The sequence below is a fragment of the Camellia sinensis genome, chromosome 10 (genome assembly GCF_055761805.1).
Source record: "Camellia sinensis isolate YWXY chromosome 10, ASM5576180v1, whole genome shotgun sequence".
Taxonomy (NCBI): domain Eukaryota; kingdom Viridiplantae; phylum Streptophyta; class Magnoliopsida; order Ericales; family Theaceae; genus Camellia; species Camellia sinensis.
The window spans coordinates 33,385,997-33,397,590 of NC_138970.1; the positions used below are offsets into that span (position 1 = coordinate 33,385,997).

The window sequence follows — 11,594 nt, forward strand, 5'->3', positions numbered from 1 at the left end:
AGGTTCGAGGTGTTCTTGAATCACAAGAGTTTGAAGTATCTGTTTACACAGAGGGACTTGAATTTGAGGCAGAGGAGATGGATGGAGTTCATTGAGGACTATGATTTTGAGTTGCAGTATCACCCGGGGAAGGCCAATGTTGTGGCCGATGCCCTTAGTAGGAAATCCATTAGTGATGTAGCTTGTATAGCCATCCGGGAATGGGAGATGTTGGGTGCACTTGGCGAGTTTGATTTGCTTCTGGGCAAATCTGTTGAGGCTGCGGCCTTGTTTTCTGTTGTCGCGCAGCCTACACTTGTGACCCAAGTATTAGAGGCACAGAGAGGTGACCTTGAGGTAGAGTCCTTCCGAGAGAAGATCTCCAATGGAAAAGTTGAGAAGGGTTTGACGGTGTATCCCGACCAGAGTGTGAGATACCGAGACCATTTGTTTGTGCCGGAGTCTTGCCGTGAGGAAGTACTCCGAGAGTTCCATCATTCACGCCTTGCGGTGCATCTAGGAGGCACTAAGATGTATCGGGATTTGGGTCGCCAGTTTTGGTGGCGGGTTATGAAGAGAGATGTGGCTGTTTTCGTATCGAAGTGCCTTACTTGCCAGCAAGTGAAGGCCGAGCATCTGAGGCCAACGGGTTTGTTGCAACCCTTGCCTATTGCCGAGTGGAAGTGGGAGCATGTCACTATGGACTTCGTTGTAGGTCTTCCGAAGACTCAGCGGGGTAGTGATGCCATTTGGGTGGTTGTAGACCGGTTGACTAAGTCGGCGCACTTCATTCCTATGCGCGTGAGAGATTCGGTAGATCATCTCGCCGACTTGTATATTCGGGACATAGTGAGATTACACGGGGTCCCAGTGACGATCGTCTTAGATAGAGATCCTCGTTTTACTGCTAGGTTGTGGCAGAGTTTGCAGAGTGCCTTGGGCACTAAGTTAACCTTTAGTACGGCTTATCATCCTCAAACTGACGGGCAGTCCGAGCGTACTATTCAGATCCTTAAGGATATGCTTCGAGGTTGTGTCCTTGACTTTAGTGGGACGTGGGAGAGGTACTTGCCCTTGGTGGAGTTTGCCTACAACAACAGTTTTCAGTCTAGCATCGGTATGGCACCGTTTGAGGCCTTGTATGGCCGACCGTGTAGGTCTCCAATTTGTTGGGCCGAGGTGGGTGATGCACCTTTGTTGGGTCCGGAGTTGGTGAGGGAAACGACGGAGAAATTTGAGCTTATCCGTAGGAGGCTTGTTACAGCCCAGAGTCGTCAGAAATCTTATGCCGACTGTAGGAGGCGACCTTTGGTATTCGCGGTAGGTGATCATGTCTTTCTGAAGATATCACCTAAGCGGGGATTGATGAGGTTTGGGAAGAGTGGGAAGTTGTCCCCTCGGTTTATTGGCCCTTTTGAGATCCTTGATAGGATTGGCGAGGTTGCCTATCGTTTAGCTTTGCCGCCGCAGCTGTCCGGAGTTCATGACGTGTTTCACGTGAGTATGCTTCGGAAATACAAGCCGGATCCATCCCATGTGTTGGATTGGACTGACTTAGAGGTTGATGAGGATGCCTCGTATGAGGAGAGACCGGTTCGGGTCTTGGATAGGAGGGATCAAGTCTTGCGAGGCAAGACCATTCCCTTGGTAAAGGTTTTGTGGAAACATCACGGAGTGGAGGAAGCCACTTGGGAACGTGAGGCGGATGTCCGTGAGAATTATCCGGACTTGTTTGTTGATGTATAATTATGTATTGAAATTTTGTAATATTGTTGAGCCTTAAGGGCATTGTATATGTCTTAGGTTGTAAAACATAATAATGTTTTGGTCTATGGAAATGTTGTAGAACTTGCCTTAAAACTAGAAGTTTGTTTTAACATCTCGTATGTGTTAAATGTATTGTGGAAATGCAAGCATGATGTTAATGTTGCTTGTATTAAGGAATCGTGGAAAATGAATTGAAATTGGTAAATTTCAAAGGAATGCAGGTTGTTATATGTATAATGTGTTTTGCCTCTTGAAAAGGAGATGAGATTGACCGGTAATGGGTCGGATTGTTTAATATTATGTTGTAATATTGTTGAGAATGGAGAAAACTTGTTTTTGAAAACTTGTATTTAATTTCGGGGACGAAATTCTTTAAGGGGGGGGGAGGTTATAGTGATCCCGGTTGTCCCTTTACTGTTCAGTTGTATTCCGGACTCGGTTCCGTGGAGTTGGTAGTTGTATCTATCTTGTTGTCGTCCTTTAATTCCATTTGTTTGAGTTTTAGGATGTGTTGGGCATGTTTCGAACAGGTGGGTTGAACCTTGGTCTAAAATCTTGTTGCCAGGTTTTTGGTCGTTCTGCTCGAGCGAGCCTTGTTGTGCTCGAGCAGATATTGCACACTCCCAGTATTTCGTGTCCCTGCAAAACTTCTGCAGGTGTGATTTTTACGCTCGAGCGGGTTTCTTTACGCTCGAGCGGTTGCGCTCAAGCGGGTACTCTGGCGCTCGAGCGGGTAGTACTTTTTGGTGTAAATTCTAGGAGGGGGAAATCTACGCTCGAGCAGACTGGTTTTCACGCTCGAGCGGATGTACTTTATTCTTGTGTCTTGGCGCTCGAGCGGGCCTTCTTGCGCTCGAGCGTACCTAGTTTTTTGTTCTTGCCTCTCGAGCGTTGTGTTCTCCGCTCGAGCGGGAATGTCGTATATCAGTTGGCAGCTGGGCATTTTAAAATCACTTTTTACATTCTCTTTCTCTCTCTTACTTTCTAAAAAGATATTTTGAGAGCTCCTCTCTCTAGAAACTCCCTTCTCTCTAGGGTTTGATCTAGTTAGAGTGTCTCCCTATCCTCCGGCCTGTGTAAAAAGTGTGTTGATCGTCAAGGGCTTCGTTTTGATCCGAGAATCGTGGTGTTTGGAGCATTTTCACTTTCTTCTCCTTCTCCGTTAGAGCTCTAACTTCGAGGTAGGGATACCATACTCCTCTTTATGAGCTTTGTCTTTGAATTTTAGCATTTTGATATGTTGGGGGTTGTTGGGTAATTTTGAGAAAGTTTGGGTCTTTGTGTAATTTTACAAAAGATGGGGTTTTATTTATAATTAAACCTATATGCATGATTGGCATAGAGAAATGATATAGATGATGAACTATGGATGAAAGTGGAACCTTAGGGTTGTTATGTTAATTATGGGAAAATGCCCTAATTAGTTGGATAAATTAATTTGTATAATTAATTTTGAGAAATGAAGAATTGAATTGATAGTATTCAAATTGAAAGATTATGGGATTAACGGGTGTGGTTGGATTCATTTAATCGCTCACCCAGGTTGAATGTTGATGATATATCCATTTGGTGCATTTATTTTCGGTTTAGAAATAACTGCTTTGGGCTATCGGTGGAGGATAGTCTTGATTGTTGTAGACAATGCATGATGATTAGGCAAACTAAAACTAATAAATTAAGTAAGCCATTGAATATGGTGGTCAGTACAATACAGCACTAAAATGTGTATTGATAGATTGAATTTGTATATGATAATTGTTTATATACATTGTATTGTGTGGGAGGAGAAAGGAGCTGTACTCCACGGTTTATTGGAAGAAAGGGGCTGGACCTCTAAACCGAATTTTGTGTGACAGTGATACAGCACTACAATGTGTATCAGGCTGCGAATTAGAAGTGTTTTTGTTTCATTAATACAGCACTACAATGTGTATTATTTGAGACTTATGGAAGTGTTTGTTTTGATTTGATATAGCACTAAAATGTATATCATTATCATTCTTGAAATATGGAATTGTTTGTTTGATTTGATATAGCACTAAAATGTATATCGTTGAGAAATATGGAAATGTTTTGTTTGACTTAGCTATGACACCAACATGTATATCCATCAGGAATTTTGAAAGTGTTCTAGTGGGGAATTATGATCTCATCAAATGATTTGGCCAGGGCACTGAACCTTGTTTTCAAACTCTAAGTTGAATAAGAAATGGAAAGTGAATTGTAACACGGACACGAATGTCATGGAACAGTAATGTGAGGTAAACGAGTGTACAAGTGTTGACCATCTATCAACTGCTAATCTTTTAGTCATTGTTCATAGTTGGTTTAGCGTATATCTGCTGGGCTGTGGCTCACTCTTTATGGGACATCATTTTCAGGTACAGGTAGCGTGCCACCTCCAAGGACATAGCTTGGGAGGCTAGAGGCAGACAGACTGCTTTTGTTGTTTGCTTTCTTTTGATGTATTACATGTAAATTCAAGCCAAGGGCTTAATATGTATTGAGTTAGTAATCTTTTTTGTAACCAAGTGTTAACTTGGAAAGCTGTAAGCCCGTAGGGCACTTGCTTTTATTGTTAACATATAATACTTTTGTAAGAACTACTCTGATTAATGGAAAGATGGTTGATTTCTTTTATGTCAATGCATGTCTAAAGAGATGGGATTAATGTTATTTTTTGAGGGCATTACACTTACATTCTTAAAGCTTTGTTAGCCATATATTCAACTTTTGTGTTATATGTAGCTATTCAATTTTTTTTTTTTATTCAATTGAATTATTAGTGGTGCCCATGGTGAGCAGAGTAGATTTTAACTTATGGATTGGTTTTTATGAGGCAAGAAACAATTTTTTGGCGTCTTGTATGGAGACATCCTATCCTACTAGTGCCATTTATGAATTCATTTATGTGGGCATGGCATTATAAACTAGCAAAACTTCAGTTGGGTTATGTCTGTATATAGGTTGTTCTTAGCATTATAAATTGGCAAAATTGAGGCAAATTAAGCATTGGAATGGAAGAATCACATTCTAGTTGCCCAATTTAAAGTCCAGAGAAAATGTCCTATAGTCCACAGAAAAATTGGTCAAAATGAAAATGGTGGTTGTTCAATTTTCTCTGGTTTATTGTTGTTTGAATATCTAGAGAAAATTGGTAAAAATGAAAATGGTGGTTGTTTAATTTTCTCTGATTTGTTGTTATCTTACAGTCCAAAGAAAATTGGTCAAAATGAAAATGGTGGTTGTTCAATTTTCTTTGGTTTGTTATTGTCTAAATGTCTTATAGTCCAGAGAAAATTGGTCAAAATGAAAATGGTGGTTGTTCAATTTTCTCTAGTTTGTTGTTGTTTGAATGTCTAGAGAAAATTGGTCAAAATGAAAATGGTTGTTGTTCAATTTTCTTTGGTTTATTGTTGTCTTACAGTCCAGAGAAAATTGGTCAAAATGAAATGGATTTAGCCACTGTGTGAATTTTCTCTAGATTTAGCCACAGTGTGAATTTTCTCTGAATTTTGGCCACTGTGTGAATTTTCTCTGGTTATTCACTGTGAATTTTTCCTGGAAAACTCAGGGATGTGTTGGTTCCTTTTTGATATTTGGTTGCTTTAGTTTCTCTATTAATTTGTTTACCTGCTCAGATATTGGAAGGGAAAAAAAAAAATGAAAAATGTGATTTTGAATGGATTTTCTCTGATTTGATAATGATTGGGTATATGTTGATCTTGAGGTTCTTTTTTGATCAATTTTCTCTGGTTGAGTCAAAACACAATTTTTTCTGATTTGATCAAAAAACAAAAAAAAAGAAAAATTATAAGCAAACCAGAGAATTTGGGAAGATGAGGAATGAAGTTGGATGAGAAAAGAGAACTGCAACTTAACACTCTCGTGTGTATAATTTTCTCTGACATGTTTAATTTTTTTTGCCATGTGTAATTTCTCTGGCATGTTTAATTTTCGTTGCCTTGTTTAATTTTCTCTATGATGTTCAATTTTTCTCTACATTTCTCTTATTTGACGAGATAACTCTCATTTGCTCTATTTGTATGTGCAAAATTTGATGCGTACACTAAAAGCAAGATCACTTCGATCAACATTGGTGCACCTATTGCTCGAATGTCTTACACTCCAAAGAAAAATGGTCAAAATGGTCGTTGATCAATTTTCTCTGGTTTATTGTTGTCTAAATGGCTTACAATCTGGTTTGATAAAAAACATAGAGAAAATTATGAGCAAACTAGAGAAAATTGGTCAAAAACACTGAGAAATTCTCTGGGAAATCTAGAGAAATTCTCTCTGGAGAGAATCTTTATGAGGTCTAGAGAAATTCTCTGGGAAGTACAGAGAAATTCCCAAATTTCTCTACAGAGAAAATCTTTGGGAAGTCTAGAGAAATTTACAGAGAAAATCTCTGGAAAGTCCAGAAAAATTCTCTTGGTCGAATTTTCTCTGGATCGATATTGAGGAACTTTAAACGTTATAAAATATTGGGTATCCTATATGCTATATAATCTTAATACTAGGGATCTTAAAAAAAAATCCAATTTTTTTTAACTCTTTAGATCCACTTAATCTAAAAAATATAAAACTTACACAAAAATTTTAAAAAAAATTCATTTTAATACAAAAAAATACGAAAATGTACTAAATTGTATTTTTTTTTTTGTATTTGATAATTTTTTTTAAAAAAATTACAAATATTATACTTTTTTAAATATATCTAAGTTAGATGTATCTATAAAAAAAAAAAATTACGTAAAATATTTTAAAAATTCAATAAAAACAAAAAATACAAAAAAATTTAATTTTTTTTTTTAAAAAGGGAGACTTATTTATAAGTCCTTTTTCAGACAATTATGGTAGGCAAAGTCCTGTGTAATTTCTTATAGAGTCTCAAGTCCTATTTAGATAGGAATGTATTCTACAAGATCCTATATAAACGTAACGTGACGTAACACTTTTATAAACGTAACGTAACATGACACCTATATAAACGTAACGTAACGTGACACCTACATAAACGTAACGTAACCTGTCACGTTACGTTTCGCAAACTTAATGAGTTTTTATTTTTTTAAATTGAATGTGAAAATGTTGTTGGTTTATGTTGGTGTCACGTTACGTTTCATATAAATATGATCTATGGTAACATTAAATTGAATGTTACCATAGATCATAGGTGTCACGTTACGTTAAGTTTATGTAGATATAATCTATGGTAACATACAATTTCCTATAGGAAATTGCATGTTACCATAGATCATAGGTGTCACGTTAGGTTTATGTAGGTGTCACGTTACGTTTATGTAAGTGTCACGTTACGTTACGTTTATATAGATATGATTTATGGTAACATTCAATTTCCTATATATGATTTTACTATTATTTATGATATTAACAGCTAATATTGAGGGTAAATGTGTTAACAAACTTTCCATAGGACTTATGGGAACATAAGTTTTTTAGTAGGACCATATGTAGCATAAGTCTCCCTTAATAGGACTTATAAATAATTTTTTCAAAAAAAAAAGTGAATTAAACCAAACAAAGTGAATAGCATATTTGAACATTTTATTATTTTATTTTTAAACAAAAAATATAATATAATAAAACTTCAAAAAGGATACCAAGGTTCCAACCGAAGGTTAGGTTGGACTTGCTGTAAACCATGTGAGGGAGAAAAGACTTTCATTGTTTGACTTAAGATTTAGACAAAAAGACAATTGAGGCTACTGCTATAATTCCTCTGTCTCAATATTTTTTATGCACATAATATATGAAATTACAATATTGTACATTTCTTTCTGGAGAATCATTGATCCTCTTAACATTATTAATAAATATTTTAAGGGTAATATAGACAATGTACCATTATGTTATTTAAATTTTATATAAACCAAATAATAATGATAATAATAATCAGAGCATCTTTTACTAGTACCAATTTGGTGAAGGAGTGCTTGAACCACAAGTGAGAATCAAATATAATACAAAATGGTGGTGGGAGCTTATAAGTTGACAAATAAAGTGGATGTTATTCTGTTTTGACTTTTTGTGTTTGCTAACTAACTCATTTTGCTAATTTTTCTTTTTAAACTTTTTGACGATAAGGTTTTTTATTATTATTATTTTTGTTTATAGGAAATAAGTTAAACTTTTTGATGTGTGGTTACTGATAAAATGGCCTTTTTGACTTATTTTTTATTTAGAGCATTTTCAATATTAGAAATATTTAAAGTATTTTAGATATTTTGTCTAATCTCATCATAAAATAGAGTTTGAACACGATAGATAATATGGTAAGCATTTTGTTTCATCTTTTGTTAATTTAACAACATTTTGAGAGTATTAGAGACTAAGCAAATTTTGAAAGTAGAAAATATTACTGAAATACAAGCAAATTAATTTTGAAAGTAAAATATATTGTTGAAATACAAAGAAAGTAGAGTGTTTAAGCAAAACACAGCAATTATGAAGTTGCTCCGATACAAGTGCTCCGTCCCCAAAGGAGATCAAAGTTCAGGCCTTTTATGTTAGAACAATGTCATATGAACTCACAAAAAATTTACTAGAAAATTTTTTTATATAAAATTTGTTAATTTATACAAGCATTTTCATTTGTGTTGTCTACCAGTGAATTAACGGATTATGAGTTAGGACATACTAGCGTGAACACTACAACAAAAAGCTCTTCCAACATGGTCAAGCATCTTTAACCCACCCTCTATTGTTACAAAAATCTCATCAAAATGCTTTTCTTGAAGATAGAAAGCACTCCCATCCATTCTGTGCAAATTAACCGATGAAACATGTCGGCTCGTCTCTCACTGGATACTAATAAGCGAAAACCAAATTAAACAATCATCAACTCTTTTCATTATTTACAGCAAATTCAGAACCCGAACAGCCTGCTTTCAATACAATTAGCTCTCTCTTTCCCACTTGAGTGTGGGTTTTTGCCTAGTCTTGGAAAACTTTACATCCCCAGTAAGGACTGAACCAATAAACCACTCCACTTCCTCTGTTGAGATCTCACCAACAAACGCTGCAAACGTCCCCTTTCGGGGTTTGTAGGCCACCACGAGCTCATCTAGTGATTTGAATCCAGATTTCTCTAATGAATTCAAAAATGATGGATGCTTGGAAGCATCTAAAAGAGCAAAGCCCATGGCATCCCCAGAACTGGAGGCCAAACTCTGTCATCTTAATAATGATTTCTGTGAGACCTAGAAGCACAAATCATGCAGCAAAGAAGAAATTAATCAAATGTAATATACAGTTTTCTTCCAAGTTGATGAAGATATTTTGGTTTATGAAAGCTGAAAACATATATAATATCGTTGTAATTACTTGAGAGACTATTTGCATTCATAGCACGATATCATTTCTAAGACTACCTAAAATTATAATCCTTTAAATAACTGCCTTTATAATTTAAATGCTGACGGATTTTTAGAGATCAAATTGCCTCCTTTTCCAGACTGAGGTTAATGGGAACTAATTGATTTAGTGTTTTTATTACTGGTTTATGAAAGCATAATATCACGACAATTACACTTTCATATGATTGGGAAACTAGTGCTGATGCATTTTTCTCTACAAATTTTCTACTTCAATGAGTTGTATTGCTCTCGCAACTACCCTATGTTTTTTCGTTAGATATTTTCTTTCATTTGTAATAAACATACAATACATAGCTGCAATATCCAATTTCAAGGAATATTTGCTAAATGCAAAGATTCAGCACAGCCTGCTTTAAGACGTTCTATCAAAACAAAATAAGGTATCTAAATTTGTGAAATGTTACTAACCGAAGATAGAATGGTTTCCAGTTTGCCTCTAGCTTTGGATGACCTGAAAGCACCAATAATGCAAAAGGAGTGGTGTCTCCACAAAGAGCATCAAAATTAAATGGAGTAAGTAGAGGTATCTGTTTATCCCCTGCTTCACTGTGTAGTTTTTTAGCCTGACTTGAAGCAGCCTTCTTATTTCTTTTCTCAAAACCATCAAGTAAAGCACTAAGATCTTCAACTGCCGATTTTATATCTTTCACAGAAATTTGTGTTTTCAAAGTATGCTTCTCCCCATTAGAAAGCCAACCAACAACAGCTGGAAGTGCATCAACTCCCAACTTTCTCACTGCTGGATCTGAAACATCACAAACCTAGATAGACGTGGAAATAGAAGTCAATAAACCATTTTACACAAACAATAAAAGAAGGGACGATCTAATTCACTACAGATATGAAAATGAACTTAGCATGACAAGTCAATTATTCCAATGAAGTTCGATTAATCCTTATTATAGAGCTTAATGATAAAATAATTTGGGGAAATTGCAATTCAGTTGTAAGACCAAAAAAAAAAAAAAAACTGCGAAGTCATGGAAAAGTTTATCACTTCAATTATTAAAATCCGTAAACTTTACCACTGATTTGAAATTTTTTTTGGAAACATGCACTGAAATGTAATTTCCCCAAATAATTTCATGGGCATGCCAGACCATGAGAAGTATTTGATTAACATATGTATGAAAAAATAAAATTGGCCCGTGAGTAGATATGGCTTACCTCTGCATCATAGAAAACAAAACGTTTGCGATACAAGCCACTAAGAACACGCCAAATAACAGGGGTATCTTTCTTTGTCGAGAGAAGCAACACTTTAGGTAATGTCTCTCCAGTCCCAGAAGAGAACTCAAAATGATTCAAGTCAACACGTTTTGAAAACCTTGGGAGATGTTCTTGGCAAAATGTTTTCTAACTTTTCATTGCCAGATCACCATTATACTCTACCAAGGAACCACTGTCACGTACTCTGTATGAATAAACAAACACCCTTGGTGTTCTGCGAGGATATACACCCAGATCCTTACAAAAAGACTACTCGGTTTCACAATTTATGCTTCCAACCTAAAAGAGAAAAGGCATAACACTGAATGAATATATACTATATTCAGTAGATACCTAATGAAAAGAACATATACGGGATGCACCATACCTTTAATGCTCCTCCCAATGAGTTAGCTACCTCCTGTATAAGTCTGGACATTTACAGCACGGATGCTCTTAGAGGCAGGACGGAACTAGGAGAAGACTATGAGGGCCATGGCCCCCTGTTTTTGTGAACATTATTCACTTTACTTGTTTTTTATTTTTCAAAAATACTTTTTAGAAAAATTCTAATTTCTTTATTTTTCGTATTTTTTTGTTTTTATTGAATTTTTTTAATATTTTAAGCAATTTTTTTTTAATTTTTAGACACACCTAACATAAATACATATAAAAAATATAATTTTTATGAAAAAAATCTTTTAAAAATTCACTAAATATCAAAAATACAAAAAAAAAATAATAATAAAATATGAGAATTTAGTATATTTTTCTTATTTTTATGTATTTATTAATTTTTTTAAATATTTTTTTACCTTATAGATACATCTAAGTAAGGTGTATCTAAAAAAGTAAAAAAAAATGCTTAAAATTTTAAAAATATTCACTAAAAACAAAAAACACGAAAAACAAAAAATTCAATTTTCAAAAAACTTAATCTAAAAAACTCAAACCACACATACAGATTGTTTGCCATAGAACTTTAAAAATATATACATCATTTTATATATAAAATGGGCCCCCTAAATATAAAACATATATGTCATTCTTCTTTCATGTTGAATTCTCTTTCTATTTTACGTATAAAAAGAAAAACTTATTCATCCTATTAAAAATTGCTTCTATGGTAATTAAATTTTTTTTTTTATGTATATATATTTTATATATCATATATACATACATGTGTGTTTTGTGTATATGGTATTTTTTTTTTTTGGGCCCTCCAGTAATGAAATC

The 11,594-nt window shown here is 34.9% G+C and overlaps 1 pseudogene; it reads right to left on the bottom strand.

The window, feature by feature from the left end:
• Nucleotides 1–8,669: 8,669 nt before the first annotated feature.
• Nucleotides 8,670–10,797, bottom strand: LOC145800286 (dnaJ protein ERDJ3A-like; annotated as a pseudogene).
• Between the last annotated feature and the right edge of the window lie 797 nt (nucleotides 10,798–11,594).